This window comes from Podarcis bocagei (assembly GCF_964188305.1).
Source record: "Podarcis bocagei genome assembly, chromosome: 6".
Classification (NCBI taxonomy): Eukaryota; Metazoa; Chordata; class Lepidosauria; order Squamata; family Lacertidae; genus Podarcis; species Podarcis bocagei.
In genome coordinates, this window is record NC_138130.1 from 79,261,631 (window position 1) to 79,274,455 (window position 12,825).

The following is a 12,825-nucleotide window of genomic DNA, read 5'->3' on the forward strand; positions in this document are numbered from 1 at the left end:
GTGTTTCCCAACCGGTGTTCCGCGGCACACTAGTGTGCCGTGAGATGTTGCCTGGTGTGCCGCGAGATGTTGCCTGGAGGGAGGCGGGCGAGGGCGTTTGCTTCCCGGAGGACTTGTGGGAAGCCGCCCCTTCCCTGGGCGACGCGCCGCCTCGCGACTCCGGAGTCAGTCCCGAGGGCTCTCGGAGGGACTCGCGAGCGACGGCGCGGCGGCTCCGGGGCGCGCTCAGCCGGGCCGCCGCGCGCCCCCGCTGCAGCTGCCCGGCGTGGAGCGCGACGCGGAGCCGGCCGGGCTTGGAGGCGCCCAGGTAGGGCCGGGCGGGGGCGGGGAGGTCTCGGTCTGCTGCGGGCGCAGGAGGGCGAGCGGGAGAGGGGGAGCCGTCGGGTCTCCTGGAAGGAAGCGAGGCGGCGGCTGAGGGGGATGCAGCCCCGTCCCCAGCAACAGGCGCTCCTCGAAGTGAGGCCACAAGTCGGGGCTCGGACAGGGCCTGGAAGCAGCGGCTCCGGCTCTTGGGAGCGGAGAAGGGGACTTCGAAAGCGGCCTGGAGGAGAAAAGCCCCGATGCAGCGAGAGCGGGGAGCGTGCTGCCTTGTCCAGGCCTCCTCGCTTTGTGCCGTCCGCTGCCGGGAGCAGGACACGGGGGCTCCTCGTTCGCATGCTTTCCCGGGTGATCGGTGAGGGTTAGGGTTAGGGTTAGGGTCCCTCAGTCCCTCGCTTTGCTGCCTCCTCCCCCCCCCCACCCCCAAAGCTTGGAGGTTCCCCGGCAAGGGGGAGGGAAAAAAATTGAAAACTTTCACTTTCGTGTGTCCCTCCCGGCGTGACGCTGCGCGCTGACGTCACGGGGCTGTAATGGTGGTGTGCCGCGAGATTTTTTTCATCAAACAAGTGTGCCTTTGCCCAAAAAAGGTTGGGAAACACTGATATATCTTATTAATCTTAGTGGAATTCATTAGTGTAGATGAATCCAACGGTGTCTGCTGTACAATGCAACAGACATTTTTCAAGGCATCAATTTCTGCTCCCTCTATAGCTCTCTATTTTTGGATAAAAGCAAATGCATGTCCTTCTTTTGAGTTTGTTGTTAATGTGTTACTTTAAACCACACGAGGGCACTGTTTGTGTAGCAAGCTAGCCAGCACATGCTTGTAAGCCTGTTTGTCTATGTTAACTCCGCCCCTAAAAGCAGAACAATTTTGTTTGTTCTTCTCTACAGACAATATTTATGCAACTTTCTCTCATCTCTACTCTTCTGTAAATAATTACTGCATGAAAAAAGCCTTTGAACTCCAGAAACTGTAAGTGATTACCTTAATCAAATTCATCCAAGGTGCAAGGCCTGCTAACACCTACCACACCCGAAATCTGCTCCAGCGGATTGGAGGAACCTCTGAAGTAAAGTTGGGAAGTGGAATTCCTGTTGTGTGCGCAGAAGTTTGCTTGTGTGCTGTTGCACGTCACCTTCTGTAATTTGTTTAGAGTCAGGGTATGCATCTAAAGTAAGCCTTAACTTACATTATTTCTTCTTATTCTGCAGTAACAAACAAGCACAGTGGTACCTCTGGATGCGAACGGGATCTGTTCCGGAGCCCCGTTTGCATCCTGAAGTGAACGCAACCAGTGTCTGCGCGTCTGCCCATGCGTGGGTTGCCATTTGCCACTTCCGCGCATACGCATGACGTCATTTTGAGCGTCTGTGCATGCGCGAGTGGCGAAACCTGGAAGTAATGTGCTCCGTTAATTCTGGGTCGCCACGGAACGTAACCTGAAAATGCTCAACCTGAAGCACATTTAACCCGAGGTATGACTGTAATGGATCATTGTTGCTAATCTCCCAGCAGCTGGGAGAGAAAAAATACAGTAAAATTAAGATATTCTCTTCTACATTGGCTTTTATTCTCTTCCCCCTTTACTTCAAAATATCAAAATCTTAAGCTGATACTGTGTATAATATTTAGGCTTTGTTTTTCTGTGTATGCCTTTTGGAATTTTGTTTTAGTAATTTTGTTTTATACACTAACTTAATTACCTCATGCACACAAAGGAATTTGTGGTTGGCTATCTACGTGCTTGCAACAGGGATCCAGCATAATTAAACAGAATTCCCTTGCTTGAAGAGTTGCAGATGCTTTGTGCACGTGGTGCTGGAGGTATTTTTTGAAACAGAAACTGAATCGTCACAAGAGCCCTTCGTTAAACAAAATTATGTGGCTGCACAGTGCTCACTCTCTGCCCACACCCGTTTTTGCTAATGGCCTGCTTTTGCATTTGCAAATTCATAAACTGCATTAAAGTAGTAATGTTTAAAGTATTTCTCTGGGACATAGAAGTTCACACTCTGGAGACGCTGAAAGGGGGCATCCCTCACTGGCCACGCAATGGGCAATGTTGGAGCGGAAAGCAAGTTTTGTGCCTTTATAAATGGCTGCCTCTTTCCCAGTATCTCTGTTCTGCTTCCTCCATGTCCTCCTTTGTGTAATTTTAAAGTGAAAACATACGAGTGCCGGCCAGCCCCCTCTGCATTTATTCAGCTGCACCTACTTATTCAATTTAAATTGGAAGGAGGGTTTACCAACTTTCAAAAATAAATCCTGGACCAGGCAAAAGACTGTATAAACATAGGTCTAATTTCATTTTTACTTGTTTTTAAAGAATCCATGTAAGCTGGGGAAATGGGTGGGGTGGAACAGGGAGAAAGTTACAAGTGACCTTTTTCTACTTGGGGGTGGGTGGGCAGAGGAGGACGCTTCCCCTTCCTTCTAAGGGCACAGCCAAATTAACAGGCCCTGAAACAAAACTGAGAGATTAAATTAATGGCTTCTGGCAAACTGTCATGTGGCATTAAGTCTATCATTCAACACAGTGTCAGTTTGAAAAAGCTTCAGATAGGGCATTTGAATGTTAGAATCCTGATTAACTGATTAAATGAATTCCACTTTTATCCTTGAACATTCCCCCCTAAGACCAGGATAGCTGGCTGGCAAATCCTTTGTTAGCCACACCTGGCTTTACTTTCAAGTAGGAGGAGATAATCATAATGAAAACCAAAGGATTAATGCAGATGATATTTTGAGTGCAGTAATTTAGAACTTAAATTTTTATAGGTTAATTTATATCTCATGGAGTTGTAAATGTCTCAGTTCAAAGTGACCTGGATCTGGACTTTTCCCACCTGATGTACATATTTTATTTTATTTTTATTTATTTTTTAAATGTAGGGTGATTTCTTCAGCTGCTAACTTTTTCCTGAAAGAGTCTCTGTTCCTTTAAGAGCGGAATAAGAGGCCAGAGCTTTGCATATCAATCACCATGCTCAAAATAGTCAGCTGCTAACTTTTTAAAGTTGCTTGTGAGACTTTTTGTGGATGATCTTCTTCCCCAAAAAACTAATTTATTTTGTGTTGAGGTTGTTATAGGAGTGCTCTTTCATATCCTTTCATACGTTCTCATTGGCACCATGTTGAAAACAAGAAAGACATCTTAGCTCCCTCTGCACAAACATTCAGGAATGGCCACGTGGAGCCATGGATTTGCATTCTTAAATAGATGCACAATCACGTAATCATTCTCATACATGTATATTTTTCTTGAGGTCACACTATGGTAAACAGCTTGTAAGAATTCTTCTGACTAGGGGCACAGCAGAACTGAACAAGGGGATAAATGTGCACAATTTTAAGCAGAGCTAGGCTCATGAAAGTGACATTTATTGCTGCAGATTCAAAAGAAGCAATGCAAATTTAATTATGGTTGTCCATAGTTTCAGAACAAAATTCTGCTTTACAGCATAAAATTAATTCAGTGTTAATGAAATTCCCTAGAATCGAGCTGTGTACTAATTGCTAGTACTCCAGTATTTGGCTTAAATGCTCCTCAACAACCTGGAAGTATATGAAACATCAAGTGATGACAACTGTATTAAGCAGCTATCAGGGGTCAAACAGCAATAGAAAGAGCTCCCGGATTGCCTTAAACAGAATATGGAATAGAGGCATGCAACAGAGCCTTCAAGACTTCAGCTGATCAAATTATGAAATGCTGCACATCTATATGCTAATCAGCCCATAATCCTCTTGTTCCTCTGATGAAGGGTGATAGATAAATTTAAGAAATATTGAAATAATTTTGGAAGCTCAAGATCACTGTGTGTTAAGGGACAACCCCCAACTTCCCCACCACCATAATCAGGCCTTTGTGGAGTTGTGGGGCTACAACAGTAACTGCAACCCTGTTGCTCAAAAGTAGCCATGGCAGATGATGGGAGGCAGGACAACTGGGCCCAGTTTGGATTCCTTGCTGTTGTGTGATGGCAGTGAGGCTAGGGCAGGATCCAGTGAATCCCAGGCTGGCTCCATCCTTCCAACGCTCCATTTCAGGGCTTCCTGACCAGCAGGCCTATTACCCACCCACACATTTGTTGGGCACAAGGGGTTGCAGTGCTAATGGAGAAACATCTCTGCAACAGAAGGGAGGGTTTTAGTGCTCTTTTATGTACTGGAAGTACTTGGTGGATAGCATGATAAGTAACTGCAAACTGCAAAACGAAGAGATAATTTCAGAGATGCTTTGCATTTCTCCTACATACATCCTGAAGTTGTCAATAGGGAAACAAGAGGCAAGTTTTAAAATATTGGCATGTCGGAGATGACATGCAGCTGTTGGTGAATCAGTTTCAGGGAGCTTTGCCAGTTGCGTGGATCTGGCTGTTCCAATACATGAACACCGGTTCTTCAGTCTGGATTCCTGCCAATTCCCTGTAAGTGAGTAGGAAACAGTAACACTGAACTCTGTTCCAAAACAATCATCCTCCCTGTAGTAAATCTGGGGCTGTGCAAACTGTACTAGGCTGTGTTGTGCTCTCCTTTCTGACAGACAGCTACTTTATATTTTTATATGCATTGTTATCCCTTATATTAATATATGCTATTTGAACACAGCTTTGGTCAGAGAAATGTGTCCAAAAACGTGTATGTTAGGGATAAATATGCATATATTAAAATATCTAAAAATGAATTATATCAGGAAATATAATTGATTCACAGAATCATAGAGTTGTAAGGGAACCCAAGGGTCATCTAGTGCAATACAGGAATCTCAACACATCGTCCCCCATCCGATTTAAAACTATACCAGACCTTGCTTTGTTTTGCAAATGTGCCAGCAGTTGTTGTTTTTTATTGCTGCACCACTTCCTTGCAAAATGTGTATATTAGGCAAAAATGCATACACAACTGCTGATGAATTTTTGTGAGGGCTGGGGTGGGGGAAGAAACTGATTTGGAAGTGCGTTGAATTGAATTTAAGATTGGAAAAACAAGAAACCGAGTGAAACCCATTTTGACTGATCTGTCCATCTCTACTCCAGAGATTCATCCATCCCTAGTTCAGTAACACAGAAAGATAATTTACTACCATCCGAAGATGGATAATTCTGCATAACAGATAAGTCAACACAATTTGGCTTCAATAGATTCTTTCAGCTAGCGCACCATCCAAAATAATAATATAATATAAAAACGGCTATATCTCCCTAACCAGGAATCTCACATAAGGCATGGGACAGATCTAGATAACACAGATAAAGAATGTTTTCAAGAACTGAGTCCACTTATTGCTTCTTTATTCCAGAACCCTAGGTGTGTACCTCTCAAATATCAGCAGTACCTTAGATTCAGTCTGCAATCTCCTTCATAGAACATAGTCTGAAAAAATATTTTATTATTAATTTTTTTGTGATAATGTTATTGTTTTATCTTTTTTGTAAATCGCTTTGAGGTTTTTTCAACAATCAAATGGTTAACAACAACAACAACAATTATTTTATTATTTATACCCCATCCATCTTACTGGGTTTCCTATATAAATTTAATGGAATAAATAAAATGAAATAAGCTACACTGTAGTTACAACATCCAGACTAATATTTGTACGCCCCACCCCGCTCACCCACCCTTCCAGAATTTTGGAGAATTAGCACCTGGAATAGCTCAGTTGTTAGAGCATGAGACTCTTGGATGCCACAGGGCCTATTGAGTACAATACAGTGGTACCCCGCAAGACGAACGCCTCGCGAGACGAAAAACTCACAAAACGAAAGGTTTTTTCGTTTTCGAGTTGCCTCGCAAGACGAATTTCCCTATGGGCTTGCTTCGCAAAACGAAGCTTGCCCCGGGGACAGCGGGTCTTCTCTTTTGAAGCAAGGGGCGGCGGGGAGATCACTTCTCCCCACCGCCCCTTGCTTCAAAAGAGGTCCGGGGGCAGCGGGAAGCGCTTCCCGCTGCCCCCAGACCTCTTTTGAAGCAAGGGGCTGCGGGGAGATCACTTCTCCCGGTGCTCCGAAGCCGGGCGGGGGGGTGGGAACACCTGCCCCAGCCGCCGGGCTCCGGAGCGCTGCTGCGAAGCCGGGCGGGGGGGCGGGAACACCTGCCCCAGCCACCCCGCTTCGGAACGCTGCTCCGAAGCGGGACGGGGGGCGGGAACACCTGCCCCAGCCACCCCGCTTCGGAACGCTGCTCCGAAGCGGGACGGGGGGCGGGAACACCTGCCCCAGCCGCCGGGCTCCGGAGCGCTGCTGCGAAGCCGGGCGGGGGGGCGGGAACACCTGCCCCAGCCACCCCGCTTCGGAACGCTGCTCCGAAGCGGGGTGGGGGGCGGGAACACCTTCTGAAGGCGGGCGGGGGGCGAAAGTCTTTGTCCCCCCTGCCTGCCTTCCCAGGGGCTTTTAAATCGCCCCGGACAGCGGAGAAGTCCTCCGCTGTCCCGGGCGATTTTAAAATGCCGCCCGCCAGCATTTTAAGATCGCCCGGACAGCGGAGAAGAAAAGCCCTTGTCCCCCCCCAGCCTTCAGACTGTCCCCGGACCTGGTCTGAAGGCGGTTTCCCTAGGAACGCATTAATTGATTTTCAATGCATTCCTATGGGAAACCGTGCATCGCAAGACGAAAAAACCGCAAGACGAAGAGACTTGCGGAACGAATTAATTTCGTCTTGCGAGGCACCACTGTACAAGATTCTTATCTTGCCTCCTTGGCAAGTTTCCCCGTAGGCTTGGCAGAACATCCCATTGTTTAAGAAAACAGAACCCATATTTTCACCAAAGTGTCAGCAGTAAACAGATAGCTGCTTGTTATATCACCTGAAAACCTCTGCTTCTAAGATCTCCATTTTGTGAGGAGAAAAGTGTATTTAAGAAGATGAGTGAGGTACAAAGATGGAAATCTGAGCTCCAAAATGTCTGTATGCTCTCACACAATGCAGTGCAGGAGAGCAGGACTTTGGGAAGGTGAAACCTTGAGGCAAAGAGATTCCTTCCTGATTTTCACTTAAAGGTCCTGCACATCGCAGCTGTATTCCACTGTCCACACCCTTGCACCTAGAATATGTAATTTCTGCTACTTGTTGTTCCCTATAGCAATAGGGACCTCTTATCTCTTTAGTTTAGAGCTACGAATGGGTCAGGATGCTAATAATTGATGCTGCCTTGCGCCATTCCCTTTTCTTGTAGTAAAAATGTTGCTTTAGTCTGGTCTGGATCTAAATTTGTGAGCTTTACACACTTTGCTCCAGCTGGTCCTCCAGGTTTATTTCCTCCAGAAAAATATCTCTCTCTTATCCAGGAGGCATTTTTCAAGTGACACGTGAGTGGCAGGTTCACACAATTGAGGGTATCCAGTAGGCATGTGTGTGGCACTGTTCTATAAAGCAGTTTTCCACTCAGAAGCATCTTGTGCTTCTTTCAGGACCTTTCCATTTGTAGATAAAATTCTCCATACTCTAAAGATGACTTTTGTGTGTGCAATTGTCTTAGTACCTAGGTCCCAAAAGCTTGGTGAACAAGGCAGATGAATAACCTGGGAATTGTTGTGGTTAAAGACATCCCTGCACTTTTGCTAAGGCAAATACTTTGATCTTGACTAGATAATCAAAGTTTCTTCTATATGTCTGAATAACTTCCACCCGCTCATAAATCTGAATAAGCCTTGGCTTCTTCCACCTCTTTTACGATCCCTTAATAGTTTTTCTCTTTAGCTCCAAGTATTCATCCAAATTTTTCTCTGATGGCCAAAACTTTGGTATAGGAAACCTGAAATCTGTATCTAGTCATATATATATGTGTGTGTGTGTGTGTGTGTGTGTGTGTGTGTGTGTTTTGTGTGTGTATATATATGTGTGTTTGTGTGCGTGTGATGTGATATATATATATATATGTATATATATGTCATATATGCAGGTTTTGGTGTCTTCGGGTATCTTCCCGTGTAAGAGTTGGGGTGTCTAGGCGACGTTTCGATGAGGTCTCACTCGTCATCTTCAGGCTGGTGCTTTCGGCTTCTTGTTACTAGAACAGAGCAGGATCTCAGTGTTTGAGTTCCTATAAATACTGTTGAGGGGGTGTGGTGTATAGCCTCCAACGTTCTGGGCAGAGAGGAAGTTCCCAGGTTATTGTGCCTTTTCTTCTTTTGTTCATTAATTACTTGAGGGATATCTTGAGTGATTTCTTGAGTGATATTCTGAGTACCACTTAGGAGGGTCATTAGGTGTGGATTAGTTGCTAAAGCTTTCGTGTCTTGACCTCTTGAGCTTGTAAAGAGTTTTTCTGAGAAGATGGCTGTACTGCACTTAGTTGTGCTCTGGCTTGGCTTCGTGTATAGGGGCGAGCTGTGGTTTTGTGCCCTGTGCCAGCCAGATCTGTGTTGGGATTGCAGGGGGGTGCAGCATCCGGAGGTGCCACTATGGTTTGGCTACTGGATGGTGTCTGTAATTTATCTGTGGAGAGGGTCTGGGTTTGGGTCTGGTGTGGTTGATTGGAGATGGCGTTCTGTGTGCCTCTGGTTCTGGTGTCGTTTTTTGTGGGGAGGGCTAATTTCCAGATGTCTGGCAGGCGGGACGTGTCGTCACGCTTGTTCATGTTGTGAGGGTGTTTCTCTATCTCGATGGCTTCCATGATTATTCTCTTGTGGTGATGTTCCATGTTAAAGAGCATATATATATATATATATATATATATATATATATGTCATATATATATATATATATATATATATATATATATATATATATATGCTTTCGTAGATTTTCACGGGTACAGGAATGCAGGTTTTGGTGTCTTCGGGTGTCTTCCCGTGTAAGAGTTGGGGTGTCTAGGCGACGTTTCGACGAGGTCTCACTCGTCATCTTCAGGCTGGTGCTTTCGGCTTCTTGTTACTAGAACAGAGCAGGATCTCATTGTTTGAGTTCCTATAAATACTGTTGAGGGGGTGTGGTGTATAGCCTCCAACGTTCTGGGCAGAGAGGGAGTTCCCAGGTTAGTGTGCCTTTTCTTCTTTTGTTCCTTAATTACTTGAGGGATATCTTGAGTGATTTCTTGAGTGATATTCTGAGTACCACTTAGGAGGGTCATTAGGTGTGGATTAGTTGCTAAAGCTTTCGTGTCTTGACCTCTTGAGCTTGTGAAGTGAACCTGCCACTAAGTGCAGTACAGCCATCTTCTCAGAAAAACTTTTCACAAGCTCAAGAGGTCAAGACACGAAAGCTTTAGCAACTAATCCACACCTAATGACCCTCCTAAGTGGTACTCAGAATATCACTCAAGAAATCACTCAAGATATCCCTCAAGTAATTAAGGAACAAAAGAAGAAAAGGCACACTAACCTGGGAACTCCCTCTCTGCCCAGAACGTTGGAGGCTATACACCACACCCCCTCAACAGTATTTATAGGAACTCAAACACTGAGATCCTGCTCTGTTCTAGTAACAAGAAGCCGAAAGCACCAGCCTGAAGATGACGAGTGAGACCTCGTCGAAACGTCGCCTAGACACCCCAACTCTTACACGGGAAGACACCCGAAGACACCAAAACCTGCATATATATATATATATATATATATATATATATATGAGATATATGAGATATATATATATATATATATATGAGACATATATATATATATGAGACATATATATATATATATATGACATATATGACTAGATACGGATTTCAGGTTTCCTGTATAAATTTTCTACTGAAAAAGTCCAGGTTATAGAGCATCTCCTGAAACTTCTCACTGCTTGAAAGTGGGGTGTTTGTGCATAACAATATAAAACGTCTTTCATTGTTAGGCTGTAGTATTTTAAACCTCTCATTACTCCAGTTCTTTATTGTTTCAGTTCTCTAATTATAGAGAGGGGGGCTCCAGAATTCTATAAATATAAGAAGGATTGGGTCTACAATTCTATGATTCTGGGCGAGAGGGGGAAGCTGAGGGGAGATTTACCTTTTAGTCAAAAATGCTGAATGAAAGTCTTTTTATTACGTTATATATCAACGAAGTAAAATTGCCTCTGAAATCTGACCCCAGTATCTATTGCCACTCTCTTTTCAGAAAAATCTAAAGAGGCTGGCATGGGGTTACCAAAAGCCAGAGGGAATGTGACTTCAGCTGAGGCATTCATGGCTGGGCAAATATTGATGGTTTGTTATGCTAGGAAAGAAGCTTTATGAGCCCCTCTGGTGACTGGTGTTGTGACCTGTGCTCATATAAACTTGGAGTTAGATGTCGACTGCATTATGTGGCTTTGCTATAGAATTTCCTTTAGTGAGTGCCTGAGGTAATTCTCAGATGGAAGAGCCAAATTGTTCCTCCTGAGCTATAGCTAATAAAAGGACCTCATCCTGGCTTCTTGTCTACCAAGCATTTACCAGCTGGGTTCATTTAATAAATTGTAAGTTGTTGTGTGTGACTGTGACCATATTCGGTAATGTTGATGAATTATCCTTTGTTGATGACATATTAAGACCACAATCCTACCCTGGATTAGATTCAGTGAATTTAGTTGCATTAGCAGAGGGTAAGTGGCCTCAAGAGTGGAAGACAAGTATGTGAGATTGATGAGAGTGTTGCTGTTGTAATATTTCCATGAAATTATAATCTGTCAGAGCTAACTATGTGACAGCCATTATTACAATGATGATACAGACATTTCTGATCTGTTTATGTGGTTGCCTGTTTTGAGGTAACAACCCATTGACTCATTGCTGCCTTGAATTTGTGTTCACAGAGTGAGAAAAATAACTTTAAAATAGCCAGCATATCTTTTCTCACCTGTTTTTTACTTCAAGATCAATGAACAGAAAAGCCCAGGGCCTCCCTCCAATATTTTTTGCCATTTTCTCTCATACCTTTAGGCACTGCTACAATATGAATTCGCTCTTCAGTCCCTTCTGTTGTCATTGCCTCTGTGTTGGCTCCCATGCAACTTTTGATATAAGGTATGGGTAGGAAACCCATGACCCTCCAAATGTGGTTGGATTAGTTATGATGATGTTGTTTGTTGTTGTTGTATATTTATTTATGCCCCACTTTTCCCCCTGATGGGACTCAAGGTGGCTTGCAAATAAAAACAAGAACTGCTAAAAACTTAGGAAAATGAACCCCAAAATACAATTAAGCATTGATATAAATAAAACTAGGCACATATATAAAATCTGTTTAAACATATCAGTAATAACAACAAAAACAGCACAGCACCAGTCATTTCATTGAAATCAGTCAGTTCCCAAAAGTCTGTTGGAACAAGAACTTCATCTGCCACTAGAAGAATAACAAGGAGGGAGTCTATGTATCTTCTCTTGGGAGAGAGAGTCAAAGTCTGGGAGTAGCCACCAAGAAGGCTTTATCCCATGTCCCCAGCCTGTGAGGGTGGTGGCAGGACCAAAAGAAGGGCCCACCTGAAAACTCAAACCACATTACATCCCATTTAGATTAGTGGGGTGCCCCAACTTTTTTCAAAGAGGTACAGATTTGATGAAGTGAACATGCATAAGGGCCCACCCAAGTTGTTGAGCTTTTTTACGATTTTACCCCAGTAAATAAACTGCCACAGGGGCAGGGAAAAACAGGAGGACTTTGGACATGCCTGGATTACTGTAACACACTGTATGTAGGACTGCCTTTGAAAAGTGTATGGAAACTTCAGTAGATCCAAGATGCTGCTGCCAGATTGCTGACATTCCTTGTTGCAGCAGTTCCATTGGAAAATGCTCCATTTCCAGGTACAGCTCAAAGTTCTGATTATGACCTACAAATCCCCATACAGCTTGGGTCCATGCCATCTGAAGGGCTATATCTCTATAGATGAACCTTCCAAGGCTTTGAGATCTTCTGATTTAGGCTCCAGTCCTAAGATGAGGAGAAGTGGGTAGTCCAATGGCAGGTCTACTGCCTTAAGTCAGCAGGGTAGGAGGGAGAACAAGGGAACAAACTTTGACTCCTCTATCTGTTTCTTATTAATTCAATAAGAATTATTATTATTATTATTTATTATTATTCTTCCCATGATCTGATGTTGGATCTTTCCTCCCCAGTGTTGGAGTTCTGAGGAGGGAGTTTCAGTCAGTCCTATGTCCCCTAGGACACTTACTTCATATATGCATATCCAGCTGCTTTAGTTTGTGGAGAAAGAAAGCAATATTTTAGTGCAGCAGCACCTTACACTTTGGAACTCCCTGCCTTTTGATTTCAAGCAGGCACCTTCACCGTACTTGGTCTGGCGCCTGCTAAAATCATTTTTGCTTAGCAGGCCTACCCAGCTATCTAGAATGTTGACGTGTGTTTTGATCTGTTTTTGCTTATCACTGGTTTTATTTTTTAAAAGGTTTTAAATAGTTTCATACTGTTTTTACCATGAATATTCTTGTTTTGTTCTTTAGTAAACCACCTTGAGAATTTTTACAAATCATGCAGTGTATAATTTTATGAAAATAAAAGACCAGGGACCATAAGATTGCAACTTTGGGAAGATTTTTATTAAGCCCCAAAGTAGCTATTGTA

General features: G+C 44.0%; 1 long non-coding RNA gene across 3 annotated transcripts in view; it reads left to right on the plus strand.

Annotated features, from left to right (window-relative positions):
- The window catches only part of LOC308589139, a 79,451-nt gene that overhangs the window by 25,620 nt on the left and 41,006 nt on the right, over nucleotides 1-12,825 (plus strand). For 2 of the 3 annotated variants that reach the window (XR_014009080.1, XR_014009081.1), the window contains exon 3: nucleotides 1,213-1,294. This is a non-coding gene — a long non-coding RNA (uncharacterized lncRNA). Of the gene's footprint in view, nucleotides 1-1,212; nucleotides 1,295-3,817; nucleotides 5,643-12,825 lie in introns of those variants that run through there. The other variant, XR_014009082.1, reaches the window with a different exon arrangement.